Genomic DNA, 20,236 nt, shown 5'->3' with positions numbered 1-20,236 from the left:
TGAGCATTCATTAAAGCTTTGCAGTGATAGGCACTGTGCCAGGTGTTTCACATGCATGATCCATAATTTTTTCAGCACCCTTGTGGGGTACAGATTACCAATACTACCCCTATTTTAAAGCAAAGAAATGTTATCACCTGGCCGAGGTTACATGGCCAGTAAGTAGATGATCCTGGATTTATATCTAGTTTGACATGTCTTATTAAAATCCCTGCTTTGAAACTGTGTTTTCTGCCAGGTCTGGTGGCACATGCCTGTTATCCCAGCACTTGGGAGGCTGAGGCTGGAGGATCCTTGTGAGTTTGAGACCAGCCTGGGCTACAAAGTGAGCTCAAGGCCAGCCTGAACTGCATAGTAAGACCCTGTCTCAAAAAGACCAAAAGAAAAAAAAAATTGTGTTTCCCACTAAATTGGAACAAGATATCTTTGAGAATTGTGATCTGGACTGGGAACATCCCTTGTGTCAGGAAAAAGAAGTGCCTGTTTTTCCTCTGCTGCCTCACTGCAGTAAAGACGGAAGAGCTCTGTGACCTCAAAAGCTATAGGAACTTCCCCCCACCAGTAAGCAAGCAGGCAGTCAGTTCTGTAGCAGCAGACACCAAATCTAGGTCTTCTAATCCAGTTCAGTTACGACACTGTCTACTGAAGGGCATGTCCCATGCCACAGGGTCCCAAGTCTGCCCCCTTCAGCTGCCAGGCTCGAACCCCCAGTGTTGCACGTGTACAGTACTGACCGACCTGCTTTTAATCAGTTTCCACGGCCCCCTCCTTGGGTTCAGTTAATTTGCTTGAGTGGCTCACAGAACTCAGGCAAACATTCCTGTTTACATTTATTATAAAGGATATAGATAAAGAGACCCTAACAGAAGGGATGGAGACAAGGGCACACGTGCTGCTCTGCCTCTTCCAGTCGCACCACCTTCTGAGACCCACAGGCTAGGCTACTGGGAGCTCTTCAGACTCTGTGCTTGGGGGTTTTATGGAGACTTCATGGCATAAATATAACTGAAGCACACACAGCTGATTGGAAATATGACTGGACATAGAGGTGTGCTGATGGCAGAGTGGAGAACCCCAGGGTGGCCTGTCTCTGCAACGTTGCTCCATCCAGGGTATGGGACAGGACCCTTGGAACGAGGAGGGGCATGTGATTACTCTTGGTCAGGGGTTTCTTTTTGTTTTCTTTCGGTTTTTTGGTTCTTTTCCAGTACTGGGAATCAAACTTACAACCTCGCACTTGCCAGGCAGGTGCTGTGCCGCTGAGCTAAATCCCCAGCCCCAGGAGTTTCTTTATGGCCACTTCCAAGATAGAAAGGCAGGGGAAGATTAGAGTTTCTGTGACCTACTTTGAAGAGAAATTCTAGTTTCTGTGACCTGCCTTGAGGGAGGAGTTAATGCACCAGAAACCAGAGATAAGAACCAAAATATGAGGCTGAATGTGGTAGCTCATGCCTGTAATCCTAGTGCTCAGGAGGCTGATGCAGGAGGATTGCCATAAATTTAAGGTCAGCCTGGGCTACACAGTGAGCCCAGGGCTCAAAAAACAAACAAACCAATAAAAAAGGAGTGTCATATCTTTCTCCTACACAAAGTATCAGGTAAGGAGGTTCCTTCCCAGTTTTTTTCTGAACTTCTATCACCAGAATTGCATGAGAATCCCTTGCCTTTTCCACCCACACTCCACCTACTACATCCTGCAGAGCTTGGGGTTCCTAGGAGGAGATTCTCAGGCATCCCTGTGTTGAGCTGTGGAACTAGGGATGGAGGTTGTCTGAGAACAGAGCCATGGTTGTCTTTCTGTGGGTTGCAGGGTGGGGTGGAGGGTTGGATTTTCCCACAGCCTTGACCTCCCCTGTGCATGGAGCTGATCTCTGCTAGGCAGTCTGCCCGCTGGAGGGAGGTGCTGGTGTACACTGGCCTGCCATAGCTGTCAGCGTTGTAGCTCTACCTCTGCGCCCTGAGCCCAGCTGCATGTAAGCTCCTGCCTCCTCTGGCAAAGTTGCCCTCACCCAGCTCTCTCAGAGACCAGAATTCTGCAGCCACCAGGAAGGGAGGCCTTGGCGCTTGGAGGAGAGAGGAATGTATCACATAGAATTAACACTTCTGCTTGGATTATTAGCCAAGCACTTCACACTGTGTGTGTGCCTAGAATTGGGTTCCCTGACTCGGGTACTGTCTTCTCTTCCTTTAGAGAGCCATTCTCTGCGGTCACATACTAGATCTGTGCTGTGCTAAGGAACCTGCCTTGTGGGGCAGGTGGGCCTGATCAAAGTCCTGCATGTGCAAGGGGTCTTGGCCCTGGCGAACCTGAGGCCTCTGTAGGCTGCATATGCAGTTGTTGAATATGGCCATAGGGACACCTATGGCCCCCATGGAATGTTGACTGTGAAACCTAGGTGATCCCAGAGAAAGTGCTGTAGGAAGTAGGACCTGGGTGTTTTGAGCACAGGAGTGTGGAGCAGTGGGCCAGTGTTACAGCAGAGCCTGCAGGCTAATGTATGAGTGATCAGACCACATCACCCTCTCTGAAGCAGTTCCCCTTTGTAAAGCGGGACCACGGTGTGTTTGCTGTCTGTAAGAGGGAAGCTCCTCAGATGTCAGCCCAGGGGTAAAGGAAAGAGTGATGAAAGATGAGCCTGGGGGCAGCAGGTGGCTGCTGCCGCTGGAAATGTTCAGTCCCACGCACTAGGTTTCCAGGTGGTGCTAGAGGGTCCCACGGAGCAGGCTGAGGAGACATCTGCAGAGGACAAGCCCAGTTGGGTTGCATGTGGTGCAGCAGCAGTGCACTTGTGGGGCACCCAGGTGAACAGCACGGAAGGTCCTGACGAGGGATGGGGACTGCCGAGGTAACGGGTGGGCCTGTAGGCTGGATTGCAGCAGTGTCAGGGGTTCTGCTGAGGACCCAAGGAAGGAAAGGACATACGAGTCCCACTTACTGGGGTGGCAGAGAGGGTGAGAGAGCCAAGGACCTGGCACTGATCCCTGGAGAATCTTGAAATCCTGGTCAGGCAGGCTCTCAACTCCCGGCCGTCAGTTTGGTTCTGAAGTGCTGAAGAGCTTTGAGCTGGTTTGCTGGAGAGGGAGGAAGGCACAGAAGGAGACTGAGAGGGGCTTTTCGGGACACAGCACAGGTGGAGGGGTTGTGTATGAGGACTCGGCCTCGGGAATGGCCCCGCTGTCCTGTGCTCTCTGGATTCCATATAGGCAGGAGTAGTGGCTTGATGGTGGCACCTGCTTACTGACTTTGCCCAACAGGAACCCCAGGGAAGGGCCAGGGCCAACAGGGCCAGGAGGCCTGAGGGCAGTTAGAACTGGATTACAGGCATATCTGAAGGACAGGACAAGCTGGGTACATTGGGGCCCAGTGGGGTGTCTGGGTCACAGTGACTTGGGAGCCCGTCCAGGATGGGCATGGCCCCTGGAGCCAGCGCTTGCAAGAGGCTAGAAGAGGCTGACACATGCTAAAACTGGACAGCGCCCTCTGGGCAGCCGGACCCAGCAGGTACTGCAGAGGAGCAGCTCTGAGTGTGGTTTCACAGTCAGACAAGCCTGGATTTGAGAAAAATGAAAAATACTAAGTGAAAACTTCTACCTGTCCCACACGCTGACCTTTACGTTTCTTGTATTCTTCCAGAAACGTGTATGTGGCCTTTGTGTACAAATAAATCAAAAGCACTTCTTTATTCCTTGCTTCCATACATAAATTATTGGCCTCATAGAAGCTGTTGCCTCCTGGACAGCTTGGACCGAGTAGTCCAGACTAGGTGTCCCCGCCGTGTTGCTGCCTGTGGTTATGTCTGTCGGCTGTTTGGTCTTCTGTTGAACTGCTGGTGGTGAACCTATGGTGTGTGTGCTGCAGCAGCTGTATCACTGAAAGCTCTGAAGGGTTTGCCATCACAGGGTCCACCTTACTGTGCTAGGTGGACTCTGGCTGAGAGATATTGGGTCTGTTGGTAGTTTGGGATTATTTTGATATAGGAGCAATCATACCGTAGATCTCTAAACACTGGGACAATTATGTCTGTAGGATCAATTCTAAATGCAGATTTCCCTTCCCCCCAAATTCTCTTTGACAAGACTTCAGCAGCTCACATTCCTGTCAGCAGCACATGGGAGTGAACACTGATGATGGAGACACGGAGCTGCTGTGAGGGTTAAATGGGCGCATGCAGAACTTCTTCACACCAGTGGGTGGGGTTAGGGCAAGGGTTTCCTTGCAGATTGGGTCCATCTGGGCAGCATAAAGGAGACGAGGGGTTGGATTTCACAGCTTGAGGAAGGAGAGTGTGGTGAGTGTGGCCGGACCACTGCACTCCAGGTTCCCTCTGACTGGGTCTCTCTCCCCCGCCTGCCTCTGCCTGTCCCCAGTGTATGTAGTGGAACGGAAAAGGAAGCCGGAGAGTGGGTGTCAGGCACTCCTGGCCGTGTGCTGGGCCACACTGTGCTGCAGCTTCGTCCTGGACAGCTTGGACTGAGCAGCCAAGACCAGGGGCCCTGCGGCGCTGCTGCCTCCAGTTACTGCAGTAAAACGGCTAGAGTTGCACAAGTTTCGTTTTTGCCCTTTGTTTGAAAAAAACCTAATCTGAAGACTTTAAAATCTTAGAGACCTATAATGAATGTAAATATCTCAATTTTAATTTGCCTTTCTGTATCACTAGTGACCTTGAACATAAATATATGAATTTTGGAGTGCTCAAGAAGCTGAGGTTGGAGGATCAGGAGTTCAAGGCCAGCCTGGGCAACATAGTGAATTTGAAGCCAGCCTGAGCTGCATATCAAGGGACTCACCTTTAATTCATTCATAAAGAAATAAATTTGTGCCTATCTTGTGAATTGTTTATGATAATCTTTGCTCATTTATTGTTTTTCTTTTGCTATGTAAGGAATCATTATTCTGCACACCAGTATTTGTCATTTTATAGACTTGGAGGTATCTTCTTCATATCAGACTCAACCTTTTGCGTTGTTTTAAATGTGTTGTGTTTTCGTTTGTTTTGTGATGCTGAGGAGCAATCCATGGTCTTTACCACTGAGCTACGTCTGCAGTCCTTAGTGTGAAAAATTCTAAATGTCATGTTCATCAGTTTTTCCATGATGCTTTTTAGTCTTTGAAAAGTCATTATATAGTATAAGGCGATAAAAATATTTTCTTCTAAAAACGTTTCACATAAATCTTTACCTGAATAGGCTAGGGTTCTTGGTTTCTTTTGTCATTTTTAACAGTTCTAACCCTTCATTGTGTCACTGAGTAGAAAAAAACAGACCCCAACTCAGTGTCTCCTACTAAAGCACCACAACACAGATCACTCCTGACACCAGGTGTGCGGAGGCTCACTGCATGCTCGAGTGAGCCGTCAGCTCTGCAGCAGCGCAGACGCCGGCCGTGTGCCTTCTGGTTGGGTTCTAATACTGCCTGGTGGGAGATGGCATCAGATCCTGCAGATTAGGAGCTCAGTTCCGCAGATGCCAGCTGCAAACCTTACCTTGTTTTACTTGTGCTTCTGCCCTACTGGCTGTATATTGATATTCCACACACCCTCCTTGGGTTCCACTAATTTTCTTGAGTGGCACACAGTACTGAGGAAAATATGTTTACTGGCTTATTATAAAGGACATTACAAAGGTTCCTGATGAAGAGGCAGAAAGTGACATACAGGGGAAGGAGTGTAGAATGTCCATGCCCTCTCTGGGCATCTATCTAAAGCTCTCCAAGCCCTGCTCTTTCACAGTTTTGTGGAGACTTGTTGTAGAAGCATAACTGAAGCATGGGCAGCTGTGCAGAAATGTAACGGAATAAAATGAGGTGATCTATGCCAATAGACCGAGTGAGGACAGTTTGAAAGCACTGATCAGCACTCTTCTTGGTCTTGCTGTGCAGCATACTTTCCTTTCTTATGATCTGTCAGGCAGTGGGCTGGGGAGTTAGCTTAGTGGCACAGCACCTGCCTGGCAAGCACAAGGTTGTGAGTTCGATTCCTGGTACTGGGAAAAAAAAATAACAAAAAAAAGCCAAGATCTATCAGGCAGGGATGGAACTGAATAGTGCAGCGCCTGCCTGGCAAGCACAAGGCTCTGAGTTCAATTCCCAGTACCCCCACAAAAAAAATCACCCAAGGTAGATAGATGAATTTCTTTATGGCCAGCTCCAAAACAGAAAGGTAGGGGAATATTACTTTCTATAACCCACCTTGGGGAAGAGCAATTCTGCTTTCTGTGGCCTGCTTTGGGATATATATTGACAATACCAGTTATCCTTTCCTTATTTGTTTGAAATGAGATTTGTCACTCACCCAGTTCCACAGACAAATGGCCTAGAATCATGAATCTGTTATGGTAAGTATCCTCCCTACTTCTAGCACACACATAAGACATATACCCTTTATTCTTCATAATTGCTTTTTGCTATTTTTGGCCATTTACTCTGGATTTTAGAATGCATGTTAGTTTCTACAGAAAACCGTGTTTGTCCTTTCCTGGAATGACTTGTATTTACAGAGTAACTGGGAGAAGAGTTGACATATTTACAATACTGTCTTTCTATCACAAATAGGTTGTCTCCTGGTTTATTTTTATATCTTTAAATTTAGTCTCATAACTTCTTCATATATCACGTTATTTTTAAAATTAGATTTCTGGCAGGCATGGTGGCACATGCCTATGATCCCAACACTCTGGAGGCTGAGGCAGGAGAACTGCTGTGAGTTCAAGGCTAGCTTGAACTACATAGTGAAGCTGTGTCTCAAAAAAAAAATTTCTTCCTAAGTACATTACAGTTTTAATGTTGAAGTGAACTGAGTCCCTATTTTAACTTAAAATGTATTACAGTAAAAAGCACATTGCCATTAACCCCCCTCATACTCCTTGCTTCAGACACACTTATTTCATTGTTCCTCCCCCTGTCTGAAAGTTCTGAAAGTCTTCATTTGTATCTTTAATTGCATTGTTGTGGTTGCCTTGATGTCCTCAAGCGGTTCTAAGTGTTTACTTTTCATTTTCATTTTGATTCCTTTTAAAATTTTTTTTCTTTGGAGACAGAGTCTGACAGTGTAGTTCAGGCCAAAGTTGAACTCACTAGGTAGCCCAAGCTGGCCTGGAACTTGTGGCAATCCTCCTGATTCAGCCTCCTGAGCACTGGGATTACAGGTGTGCAGCATGCCTGACTGATTCTGTTTTTAAAACGCTACCTTTTTGACTTGGTGGAAATGACTTTGTCTTCCACTGAGCTTACAAATTAGGACATTTCAGCTCCATCTTTTATCACAATATTGTCTTGGAGCACTTTAGCTATGCAGCAGTTCTTCAAGCTACCTGAACACACTACAGGGGAGCCACCAACTTATCCAGGGACAATGTTTATCCCATGGACACTTAGAATAGCTGCAGTGTATTAGGTGACATACCATGTAGAACAACAGACTGCCATCCTTGCCCTCTGAGGCCTGTCAGTCCAGGTGAACCAGACACTGAATCATCCTGTAGGTGGTCATTGACATTTTATGCGTCTCACTGGAAATGACTACAGCTATATTGAATCTAACTGCCTTTTTTATGTGCCAGGTGACCCTGGCGGATTGGTTAAGGTAGCCTAGCACTTTGTGCGAGCCACCAACACCTGAACTGTTTCCTAACCAACAGTGGGCACACTTTTTTGTTGTTTTTGTATTTGAGAAAGCCAGGTATATTGACTGGAGGCCACCCATGCCTAGCTGAGGACACAAACTTATTTAGGGAGTGGGGGTCCTCTCATTTTGCTGCCACCCAAAACCAAGCTTCTCTCCAGAAGTCCTAACACATTGCACTTTGTGCATTGCTGGATTTGTTTCCTTTCTTTGGTCTTTCAGCACTGTGTGCCTTTGGTAGCTGGTTCTCACATGCGCGCTTCCTATAACAGCACTGTTGTAAAAAAACAAAACAAAACAGCACTGCTGTGAAGGGACGTACTGCCTGAGGCCGTATGAAGTGGAGGACAGTCTGGCAGGGTCGGGGCAGGCTCCCAGTGAAGGGCGTGCATGAGCCAGGACCTGGACGCTGAAGAGGTGTTGCAGGAGCAGTGGGTGCGGAGGCTGGACGGCCGGAGCAAAAGGCGCGTCTGAGAAGCGAAGAGGACCGCGTGGTGTAGGGGCAGGATTCCGCGAGCAGCTGAGGGCCGGGTGCTCACAAGCTGGTGTTAGGGGCTTTGCTTTGTCCCATGAGCAGTGGAAGGCTGTTGATAGACTTTAGGCAAATAGGTTTATGGAACTGCAATTGAGATTAAAGAGAGCTTGTGGCTTTTATATGGAAAGTGGATTAAGGGGTGCAGGCGCCCCCCTGATAGAGGGAAGTGAATGACTTGATTTGGAAGGAAAAGCAGCAGGACCTGCTGATGGTCAAGGAAGAAGGGCAGGCCTTACTCTGGGCTTGTGACTGAACTGAATGCTGGTGCCGCTCAGAGAGGCTGCGCGTGAGGGAGCAGTTGGAAGGAAGGAGATCGTGTTGAGGTCCGAATGTGCCGGTTAGCATGCCATGTGGAGGTGTCAGTAAATCGTTTGGGCAGAGGTGTAAGATAAGCACTGGCGTGTGCTGCGGTGGGAAGGAGAGGCTGGCTGAAGAGGGAAGGACGGAGAGCTGTGGCGTGCTGGTGGTTACCGAGACGGCGCGAGTAATCACAGCGAGCTGAGTGGAAACGGATGAGAAAGAAGCAGCGGCAGCACAGGCGTGAGGAGTTCCGGCGTGGGTCTGCGCATCGCATCGCACAGGTCCGTGCTGGGAAGGTGGGAGAGTGAGGTCTGGGAAAGCTGGGGAGCTGTGAGAGGAGATACTGCTGAGGGGTCGGGTAAGGCGAATGCTGAGCTGCCCGTTGGCTGGGTGTGCGGGCACACGCCTGTGATCCCCGCACTCACTCTGGGAGTTTGGGCAGGAGGATGGTAAATTCAAACTCTGCTTGGGCAACTTAGACTGTCTCAAAGTAAGAATGGTTAGGGGTATAGTACAGCACGCAGGCCTTGGGGTTACGCCTCAGTGACACACCCCAGCCGCTGCCCCACCCCCACAGTTTGCTGGCCTTAGCGCATTTCATTTAGAGCAGACTTGTCCTAGTGAAGGACCCAGCTGAGGAAGAGACAAGACTGCTGGGACTAGAAGACCAAGCTCTGAGACATTTGTATAGGCATGGAACACTGAGCTCAGAGGCATCAAAACCAGATTTTCTGGAGGGATGTGTGCTATAAAACACTTGAGCTCCAGAAAGGTCAGACACCAAGCAAGAAGTCAGGCCAATGTCACGCTGAGCTTGGGTGGAGAAATTGTTCCTCAAGCAGATTGTGTCCTTTGGGGTAACTGCTGGGGGATGACCATCCGTGTGCTGGGAGGGGGCTTCTGAAGAGCAGCATCCTTCATGACACCGGTGTAGACTTTGTTGATACAAATTTTTTCACAAGAAACTTTACAGACATCTTCAGCTGGTAAATAGATACAGGATTGTTGTAGTTGAGGAAAAGGACTACCTCCCAGATTTTATGGAAGCCTTGAGAACTGAAGAATATGTGTGAAACCCTCTCGTCTTTTGGAATTTTCCAGGACAGCCTGCCAAGGGAAATTTGGGATGTCATTCTGGGATCCTGCCTTGCAAGCAAACCCATCAGTGTGTAGCCACCAGTGTGCTCTGTGAGGCTCACAGGTGCTCTCCTGCTGGGTAGTATTCCACTGTGCAGAGGCGCCCCAGTGTATTCCCTTATCTGTTGAAGGATCCTTCAGGTTGTTTCCTCTTTTTGGTGATTATGACTATAGCTATAGGGGCTGGGGATTTAGCTCAGCGGCAAAAGCGCCTGTCTGGCAAGCGCAAGGTCGTGAGTTCGGTTCCTGGTACCGGAGAAAAACCAAAAAAAAAAAAAAAAAAAAAAAAAAAAAAAAAAATGACTATAGCTATAAACATTTCCCATGTAAGTGTTTATTCTCTAAGGTGAATACCTAGGTGTAGTTCCTGGATCATATGATTCTATGTTTAACAAACTGCTAGATTTCCAGAGTGGCTGTAGTGTCTTACATCCTGGTCAGCAATGAATTAGAGCTCCAGTTGCTGAGTCCTTGCCAGTACCCGATGTTATCAGTGTTCTTTATTTTAGCCATTCTGATGGATGTGTAGTGGTGTCCACGGTGACTCATTTTTCCTAACAGCTAGTGATGATATCATGTGCTCATTTGCTCTCATGCCCTCTTTAGTGACATGTCTCATAAGTCATTTGGCTTTTTTTTTTTTTTTTTTTTTTTTTTTGGTGGTTCTAGGGATTGAACCCAAGGCCTTGGCATTGAGCAGCATTCCTAGACCCTTCCCTCCTTTTCTGAGACAGGAACTTGCTAAATTGTCCGGGATAGGCTTCAACTTGCAATTTTCCTGCTTCAGCTTCCTGTTCTGCTGGGGTTACAGGTATAAGCTCTGTTGCTCAACTTGCTCAGACACTTACTTTTAAATTGAGTTATTTTCTTACTGTGGAGCTTTGAGGCTCTTTGTATGTTCTAATACAAGTAGTTTGCAATATTTGCCCCCAGGTTATAGCCTGTCTTTCATCCTCTTAACTGTATCTTTCACAGAGCAAAAGTTTCTAATTTTTATTAAGTTCTGCTTGTCTTATAACAGTACTGGGGATTGAACCCAGAGCCTCACACATGCTAGGCATGTGCGTGTACCACATATCCCCAGCCTTTTTTAAACAGACTTGCCATGCTGACCAGGGTGGTTGTTAACCTGTGACCCTCCTGCCTCAGCTTCCCGAGTAGCTAGATTATAGGCATGCACCACTATTCCCAACTCAATTTTTTTCTTTTGTGGATTATATGAAACTAACCCCAGGTCCTGAAGATTCTATGTTTTCTTCTGAAACTTTTATCATTTTATATATTACATTTAGAGCTATGACTTTGGATTATTTTTGTATAAAAATGTAAGGTTTTACATGGTTGGTTTTTGTTGAGTTTTTTGATATCAGTAGGCTATCCTTTCTCCATGAATAGCTTTTATATATTTGTCAAACCAGTTTCCATGTTTGTGTGGGCTTATTATGTACTGTACTCTCTATTCAGTTTCTTTGATCTACATGTTGGAATACAGATACCACTGAATGACTACCATAAAATTTTGTTTTAGTTGCTTTAGTTCTCTTACCTTCCCTTGAATTTCATCTCTAAAAAAAAATCGTTGAGATCTTAATTGTAGTTGCATTACTTCTGTAGACCGTCATGGGGTCTGATGGGTATTTAAGTGTGGTCCATGCTCACTCTTACTTGCTATAACCCTTAATGATACGGCACTCTGCCTCTTCATTTGCTGTGTTGTAATTATTATAGAGTTAAAGCCTCCAGTGTAGGATCACATCGGTGTCTTTCAAAGCTTGGCAGTAAATGAGGTGCGGTCTTCATCCACCTGAGTAGGAACAGCTATAACAAGATGGCTAGGGTTTTAGGGCATGTCAGGCATGGTACGCTCCGGGTCAGTCAGCCTCACCACTCAGCCTTGGTTTCCTGTGTCTCACTCCTGAGTGGACTGTGAGCAAGACCAGGCGCTGTTTACCAGCCCCTGGAGGGTTCTCCCTACCTCGGGGTCTTTACACCCTTGTCACATGTCGCACATCACCTAATTATGTACTAGGCACGAGGCTTTTTCTCCATATTCTCCTTGATTTTTTCCACCTAGCCTAATAGCTCTATTATTATTTTTCCAAAAGCTGTATTACAGATGTAGTAAATTGCTTCCCTACCTTCTGCTGTAGTAATGGTACCCATGACATCAGGTCTTCAGTACCAGAAAAACATTTTATCCATTTCCCAAGTGTGCTTGGGGGCATCTCATGCTTGTGCACCCCTTCCTGCCATCACATCTTTACAGTGACATCTTCCCCAGCTCACACCTCTGGTCTGGTCTGGTCTGTCTGAGGAACTGGTGCAGGAAGACTTCTAGTGGAGCAATGGTGTGCAGAGGAATTGCTGTTTTATCCTGTTCCGAGTTCTTGCCCTACATTCCTCTGCCAAGTCTCCTGGTTGATACAAGGAAAAGTGCTTTCTGCTCCAAAGTAAATATGAAGTTTAGTTTCTAAGGCGTCTCTTTCCCTTGAGGCTTGACAAATTGTTCGCTAAGGACTATGCAGGGGAAGTGGGCATTAGCCCAGTGAACTGTTTGAGGTTCCATTTGGAGGCTTACTTCGTTCCTTTGCCAGGAAATCCTTATTTCTTGCCTCAGATTTTTAAAAGTAAAATGAACTGTCTTACATAAAAGTATCTGCACATCTTTCATCTTATGAACTCATCTGGACAGCGCTGGCTGTCCTCGTCGGTTGCTGAGGTGCACGTCCGGATGTGCCTGTCTCTGCGCTCTGGCGGTGCCTGCTGCGGTGGGTCTCGCCAGACCGAGTGAGCAGGACGTGCTGTGGCACCAGAGCAGGCCCTCGGCTCTCAGTGATGGTGTCAGCACCAACAGTGCACTAGCGATCAAGTTGCGAAGGATAACTTGTGAAGGATGTTACCCCACTATTTAAGAAACCCAGTGAAGAAACTTTCCTGTCTGTAAGCTGAGAGCTTTCGTGTTTGACCTGCCTTATTATTACCCTTCGTCCTATCACAGTGTCTTGCTGTTTGTTATCTCAGGCAGCAGCTTCTACAACTGTCATCTCATTCTGCACTGGAGGAAGTGGAGGCTTTTTAAAGAGAAAGCCCAGCTTACCTGGGGCGCTCAGCTAGGGAAGAGCAGGGCTGGGATCACAGCTCAGGTCTGCTCAGCTCCCTGTGCTGTCAGGCACACAGAGAATGCGGGCCCTGGTTTTAACCTCGTTAGTCATTTTTTTTTAAAAAGCTCTTACTGTCTTTAACTGAAAGGGTAAGATACCTGCCTATTGCATAGCATGGTCTTTACTAGAAAATACCAAGCGTTCTGAAGCCCCAGCCACTTTCAGCACTGCACTTCGCCTCCATGTGACAACTGGCGGGCACCACTGCGCTCTCACACTTGCGCTGTTCAGGTTCCCGGCAGCCCCGCCCCCGGCAACCCATCTGGAAGGTGGAGGCTGCCAGACTTGACTTCAGCATTCCAAACTGTGGACCCAAAACGCTATCAGCTCCCTCATCACATTTCTGCAGTCTTCCTTACTGGAGAAACAGACTGTTGGCAGCCACCTCCAAAGGTGCTCACTCATCCCTGGAGAATTCAGTCCCTTTCCTGAGATGCAGTGGACAAAGCCACAAGTCTGGACTGGAATTTTTGACATTCATTTGTGCACTGATCACATTTGGCTTTTTAAAGGTTTTGGTTTAAGGAGCAAAACCTTTCCCTTTACAGTCCTCTCAGTGTCTTCTCACTTAGCATCTCTATTTTCATAGTACGATCCGCTGTGAACCTGCGGAACTGCTGTCATAACATTAGTGGCAGGTTCTTCGCACCGAGGAAAAGGCCTGTGTGTTCTTCTTCCTCTGGTTACACAGCCCAGGAGAGGGCTGTGCACACACATTTCACCCACTCGGTCTCTGAAGGGTTTTAAACAGTAAAAGCTGAGTTCCCCCAACCCACTGCGTCCCCACCACACACAGGTCACCCTTTGCCGCCCCAGTGGTTACACTTCTTCTTTTCCCTTCTCTGGGAGCAGCAGTGCCTCACCTGGACCGCCACTGCCTCCACCTTCATCACTTGATAATGATTTAGAGCCACATAAACAAATCCACCCTGAATCTGGGATGATTGGCGGAGCCCCTCCCACATACAGGCCGGAACAGAGAACCCGGGCTCTCCATGGCCCTGCGCGGGAGTTGCCCACACGGTAGCGCATCTTAAGCCCCTCCTTCATCCCTGTCAGGTGCTGCTGAGCACTTCGTCTTCTTCCGGGTTTCTGCCACCACAGCGCTCTCAAGTATTACATTTCCCCCCATTTTGCAAGTGGGCAGAGCGGAATATAGGGAAGTTGCGAATTACTGCTGTCACACGGCCTGCAGTAGCAGAGGCAGGATTGGACTTAAGTCCAGGGACGCAGCCATTGCCCCTAGGGCACCACACAACTCAAAGCGGGAGTGGGGGTGGGGGTGGGGGTGGGTGGGAAGGAAAGTCGGAAGTAGATCTCTTGAGGGCCCAGCTCCCCACCCTACCCCCAACCACCAGGTGCCTTGTTCTGAGCCAGTGCACCCACCTGCCAGGCACAGGCGACTTCAGAATTCACTCCATCTCCTAGATGATGGCTGGGCCCAGTCGTTCGGGCTGATGGGCCCAGCCTCTTCAGGACGCGCTCTGCAAGAGAGAGGTCCATCCGTGACTTCACACACAGACCCTGGCTTTAGAGGGAGTGTTAACAGGCGTATGAAACAATGAAAGCAGCCTTATACCCTCCACACACAGCCACAGCCTAAGGCCCATGCAGCCGTGCTGCTGTCTGGTTTGAGGTGAGCCATCTCAGTGTGCAGAGAGCCCTGGGCCAGGAAGCAGAAGGTGAAGTGACACAGGTCATGACCTGCCTTTAACTCACTATGTGACCTTCGAGTTTAGCATGCTGTCCTTCCCAGAGTAAGACTGGCCAGTATGAGCTCCAAGGCAGTTTCTTCTGCACTCTGGTTCTGAGTTCTCAGTTGTTCCAGTATCCACAACCCTCAGTCTCCTAGCAATCCTAGCAGCTTCAGTCAGAGGATGAGGACTTGGCCAGAGGTTGGTGGCAATATAGCCGTACTTGTCAGGCTGGCACAGTTTGTAGAGGTACAGTATAGTTTTGTTGTTCATCGAAGAAAGATGCTACCGATCTCTGTTCATAGAGTTGCAGGTAGAGAGGGCTCAAGTGCAAGCTTACCTTGTGGCTGAGCTGGGGTAGGGGTGGGCCTGGGGCTCATCTAGATGACCCGTTCCCTTGAAGCTCCGTAGGCCTTATCAGCCTGTCAGGCTTGGTCTAGGCCCTAGAATAGCTACTTTCCTCCCGGGATGGTTGCAGCTGTACTTCGGGAGACCTAGAACAGAGGCCCACACACAGGTCAGCAGGTTGTCACCCTTGCCAGGCAATCCATTGTGAACCCTGGTGCTCTTTATGGAGAGTTACAGGCTGCGTGATTAATGAGGTGGGCAGCAGCCAGCCTGGTCTGCCTTTATCTCGGCACACTGAAGCAGGCAGAACAGGGACCTGGGAGACCTGGTCTCTCTTGACTCGGCATCACAGAAAAGACCGAGGCCAGAGCTAGAGGCTGCAGAAGGTGGTTTGAGGAGTAGTGCAGAAAGAGGCTCTCGAGGCTGGGGACAGCATAAGCTCTGCAGGCCGAGGCAGCTGGCCAAAGCAGGTGTAAGGGAAGAGCAAAGTGACAAAGGTTCCTAACCTTCTGCCTTAACCTTCCCAGTCCAGTGTTCAAACTATAGAACCCTCCTCTGCCCAGATAACCCTGGGAGGATGGAAGTTTGCCTGGGTGTCCCTGCTGTTCCTGGCCATCTCCATGCTCTCACAAAATACCTACCTGGTGCTTATCAGACTTGAGCAGGTGCCTTTAGGATGTTTTCAGCAGTGCAGCCTCTTCCTGCTGGGTAGTAAACAACCCCACCGCATGTAAACATCCAAGAAGAGGTGAACTAAAGCCTTAGCAGGTTGTGTCCTTTGTACTTCTGCATAAGGGACAGGAGCCCCCTTGTCTTGAGGTTTTATTCTGAAAATGCTTAAAGATTTAGGCCAGACATGGTGGTACAAGTCTGTAATCCCAACACTCAGGAGGATCGTTGCGAGTTGAAGACCAGCCTGGGCTACAGAATGAACTCAAGGCCAGCCTGAACTGCATAGCGAGACCCTGTCTCAAAAAGACAAAAAAGAAAAAAAGAAAAAGATTTCCCTGTCCTTCCCTCCTCTTGGTTTGTGCGTAGAATGGCTATTCTGGTGGTGCCTGGATCCTGGGAAGCTGGCTGGCCCGCCTGCCTCTGATGATCTAGATGCCCAGCATGGGGAGAGGGCAGTTGAGATGACAGGTCTTCCAGCTCCTGGAAAAGCTGCTCTCCCCAAAGGCAGCACTTCTCAGGAGTGCTATAGCTGTAAGTGGTCCTAACAGTTGAGGGCCAGCCCTGGGTGCCACGTCTGGGCCACGATGCACAGGGTGCTGCCTCCCTGCTCCTTGTTGAAGTTCCTTGCTGGTGCTCCTGGAAAGCCCCCCCCCCCCCCGGCAGCAGGACCCTCTTGGGGACTCTCGCTTTGTGATGCTTGCTTCTCCTCAGCTATCTCGGGTTGGGACTGTGCGGATGCACTAGTAAGTGTGCACAGACAAGGAAGAGCTAATGAGGCTCTATTACCATATCACGCATCTGATTAATCATCTAAAAGGCCTGAGCTAAGCAAGTGAGAGTTTTAGATGTCGGACTGATGGAGAGCTGGAGCCTTTACTTGAGAAGGCTTGTGCTCTTATTTCCTGCGGGTCGCCCCTGCCCTGGTCTGCTTGCCCACTGCCTGCCGAGAACCTGGGTAGCCCATGGGAATGGCACCTGTGGGGTTGTAGCGTGTGGCAGTCATAGGTCCCGGGGTGTGCCTGGTGGCCACCATTGCAGTGGGCACTGCTGGGCCTGGAGCAGACCTCAGGGCTCTGTGGGTGGGCAAGCAGTTAGGAGACTACATCCTTCTCAGGGTCTCCCATCTGTGTTTCACTTGTAGCACAAAGGCAAGAAGGGACTAAATGCCACTGCTAGGAATGGCTCAGCTCCTCCCAAAAGTGCTCTGAGATGCGGGGGTTCCCTGGGCCTCTGTGGCCTGGTCTGGGCGTCCAGGTTACCTGCAGGCTCATACACTCTCTCCCTGCATGCTTGCTCTCCCCTCCCCGCCCCTTCCCTCAACTCTTGCATCTTTGTGGCAAAGCTCTGGGGTCTGCAGACTCCACACTGGGCTGGGGCTGAGGATACTGAGGGTTGTTTCAAATGAGTGTTCACAGATTGAGAGACAGGGAAGGGACCCCTGGACCTGACCCTCACCCTAACTATAGTCCCCCAGGGATAGAGTCCCTTCAGTACCTTCCTGTGTGGCCCCTACCACTGGCTGAATAGGGTAGTTTGAGACAGTAGATAGTGATGGCCCACTAGTAGCCTTGGCCCATGTGAATGGTAGCAAATCTTGGGCCCTGCATCCTTTCTCAGGCTGGCCACAGGGGGGCGCGCTACAGCACCAGAGCCTCTTCCCTGACCAAGAACTGACTGCTGATCTTGCCCAGAAGGGCACCACCTGCTTCACTGCTACCCACTGTTCTTCTGATCCCTCTCCTTTTTCCCTTCCTTTAAAAAAAAAAAAAAAAAAAAAGCCCGGCATGGTGGTGCACACCTGTAACCCCAGCACTCAGAGGCTGAGCCTCTGAGGATCACTGTGAGTTCACTGTGAGGATCACTCTGAGGATCACAGGAGGATCACTGTGAGTTCAAGGCCAGCCTGCACTACATAGCAAGACCCAGTCTCAAAAAACAAATTTAAAAACTTGTATTTAAAAGCACTATTTGATTTATAAAGATAGTACAGTTTGTGTATACAGTTTATCATCTTACAAAAGCCATGACTCTGCCCCCCTTTTAATGCTCTGCTTGGCAGTTGAGGAAGCAGCTGCCAGGACTGCCCATCTGGCCTGGGTGTGGCGCCCCCAGATCAGAGCCTTCTCTGACCCTGCTCCTGTCTAGTGACTATGGCTGCCAGCTGAGATACTGCACACTGAGTACTCTGGCTTCATGGACCCATGAGGCCCAGGACCCAGACACCATGAGGTGCATATTGGCTGGCCAGGTAGGGTAGTGTAGTTTTTTCAGATTCTTCCACTAAGTCATGACAGGGACAGTGGCAGAACAAAAGGCAAGGAGCACTGAAGGCTTGTGGGTGGATCAGGGCCCTGGGATGGAGATAAGGCCTTGCAGCTCAATGCAGCGCTCACCCTCTGGAGACAAAGCACCTTCCTCCCAGGGATAGGTGGGGCACCTAAAAGATGCTGCTAAGATTTGCCATTTCTGAGCCCCACCGCCTGAGGTATGAATATGGCCAGTGACCTTCTGCTTTGGGTGACTTGAAAAGCAAGGTAAACACGGGCCACTCTACCTTGGCCGCAGCCTCATCCTCCCAGCAGCTGGGAGTGTCTGGGGGAAGTCCCAGTGCTCCCAGGAGTAAGTGCGGGGTTTAGAGGGGCACTGGCACTCACCTGTGTCCCTGGTGGCACTGCTCCCGGGTGTGAGGTCTGTGTTCTGTAGCTGCCCACGACTTCTACCCTCTGTCAGTGTTGCTTGGGAGCAATGAGGTCCAAGTCCCCAGTTCTCAGGTTTCTGAGAATATGTGAAATGAGCACCCACAGGAACCACCTTGGCTGAGCTGGAGGAGATAGGCAGAGGGTTTAGTCTGTTTCCCAGCTCAGCTACTCAAGGTTTAGTGTTCCAGCAGAAGAGGGCGTGACTGCTGCCTCAGCCCTGTCCCTGAGAAGCAGTGGGGAGATGGTGTCCAGTGCCTGTCACACGCGGCCATTGTGAGGACTGCGCGGCACCATGCAGAAAGCCCCAGGTTGCTCCTGACACTTGAGAGCACTTCCGGTAGACCATGGGACCTGTCAGCAACAGAGTGCAGAAAAGGCCTGGGTGTGATCAAGGTGACTACTCAGAGCTGGCAGGGAGAACATGGGGATGGGGTTGCTTAAGGAGCTCTGTGGTCCTCTGTTGTTTCCCCTTCTAAAGCAGCCTACACAGGACCCAAAGAGCCAGGGACATGGGCAGGTCATCTGGGCAGATCCCTCTACCTGGGCTTTCCTACTTCTAGTGACCCAAGGGTGGGGTCTCACTCGACATAAAAGAGCACTTCTTCCTTGTCCATTTTCTACCTCAACTGGCCTTGAGCAGGCCTGGTTTGCCAGAGGTATTAGTCTTGAAGGCCTGGGTTCTAATTCTGCCCTGCCTCTGCCTGGTCATGTGTGCTGGACCAAAGGATAACCCGAGCCTCCGGTTCTCTGTCAGTGCAGGCTGTCTAGGGCTCAGGCAAGGGTGAAATTGAGAATGTGCCTTATTAAAGCCTCAGAATAAACAGGTCAGCCTCTCCTCTCTGACTAAGGTTCCATGGTGTGGGTCATCTCGCACGCCCAGCTGCATTTGCCTGGGTTGCTGAAGGGGGCCAAGTGAAAGTGAGCTGGGATTAAGCCTTTGCCTCAGACTGGGCGTACTGGCACACACCTGTAAATCCAGCTATTTGGAGGCTGAGGCAGGAGGATCAAGAGTTTGAGGCAACTAGGCAAGACCCTATCTCAAGACACAAAACCTGTGCCCCAAGAGAAGGACAAGGAAGGTCTCTAGAGGGAGCGCTATTGACACAAGGGGTGGAGTTTGGAAAGCTCCCTACTGAGCCAGCGCATTCTAGCTACAACACCAGCTCCAGGGAGCAGTTGCCAAGAGATATAAAAATAGATACAAAATACAAAAAATAGAACTGAGAGCAAACTGCCAAATAACTGGTCTCACTCTCAAGACTCATGTGCTCATGAGCTTTGAAAAAGTTTGAATCCCTCACTGCCTATGAGTTCCATGATGCTGTTTTGAGGTTCTTAAGACTCCAGGTTGACCTCCAGCTACTGACAACAGATGTTTCTGGGAAGCTCACGCCTGCACATCAGTTTGCAACCGAAGGGTGTAGTGGGTTCTCTCTTCACCCGTGGGTCTGCGTAGCGTTCACGATTTCCGTCTCCATTCTGAGAAGCAGAGCGCCTGCCTGGGAGATGACGCCCCACAGCTCGCCATCTATCCCCCTTCCCAGGCTTTCCTCCCCGCTGCTTTCATGTCTTATGTCACAATGTAGATAGAATTTGGGGCAGATTCTGCAATTGTGTGTTGCCCAGGTATGAGAAAAACAGGGTTCCTCCTTTGGGTCCTCAAGCCCCTTTTGAGATAGTAGTGCCTCTTCCTTGCACTCTTGGTGGTGGCTTAGCTGTCTTTCAAGACGTGTGCCCCCACCATCCCCTTGGAGGGCAGAGAACATAATGCTCCCTGCTTTAGCAACCATTGACGGCTCATCTGCTCCACCTTGACATGGGCCATTCTGTACTTTCCCCAGTGCGCATTCCTGTGGGATGTGACGGTCCAGTCTGGAGTGGCAAGAGGAGGAAGGAAAGCACTTGCTGAGCTAAGCCATCCTTCCTCTATGGATCTGCAGCAGCAGCCAGAGCAGAGAGGCTGCACCCAGGCTGATTCATGGCTCTTGCCTGCAGCAGCCCTCCTTGCCCCCAGAGAGGCTGTGTAGGGCCAAGGTTTGCACCAGCTTATTCTCACCCTGCCCCTCTCTCC

At 49.5% G+C, this 20,236-nt stretch overlaps 1 protein-coding gene and 1 long non-coding RNA gene across 4 annotated transcripts in view; one reads left to right on the top strand and one right to left on the bottom strand.

Annotated features, from left to right (window-relative positions):
• The window catches only part of Cystm1 (cysteine-rich transmembrane module containing 1), a 60,094-nt gene that overhangs the window by 39,366 nt on the left and 492 nt on the right, over positions 1-20,236 (top strand). The gene's annotated exons all lie outside the window — the stretch shown is intronic.
• LOC106148238 lies at positions 1,537-20,221 on the bottom strand. Of its 3 annotated transcripts, none has more exons than XR_001233502.1 (4): positions 18,121-20,221; positions 14,787-14,940; positions 14,139-14,236; positions 1,537-3,072 (listed from the first exon to the last, which is right to left on the bottom strand). It is a non-coding gene; the product is annotated as an uncharacterized LOC106148238 (long non-coding RNA). The 3 variants fall into 3 exon arrangements; XR_001233503.1 differs by lacking the exon at positions 1,537-3,072 and adding an exon at positions 7,115-9,561; XR_001233504.1 differs by lacking the exon at positions 1,537-3,072 and adding an exon at positions 10,223-13,485.

The sequence above is a fragment of the Chinchilla lanigera genome, unplaced genomic scaffold, assembly GCF_000276665.1.
Source record: "Chinchilla lanigera isolate Chin_1 unplaced genomic scaffold, ChiLan1.0 scaffold00017, whole genome shotgun sequence".
NCBI lineage: Eukaryota > Metazoa > Chordata > Mammalia > Rodentia > Chinchillidae > Chinchilla > Chinchilla lanigera.
Note: the sequence above shows the minus strand (reverse complement) of the source record. Positions and strands in the feature narration are given on the sequence as shown.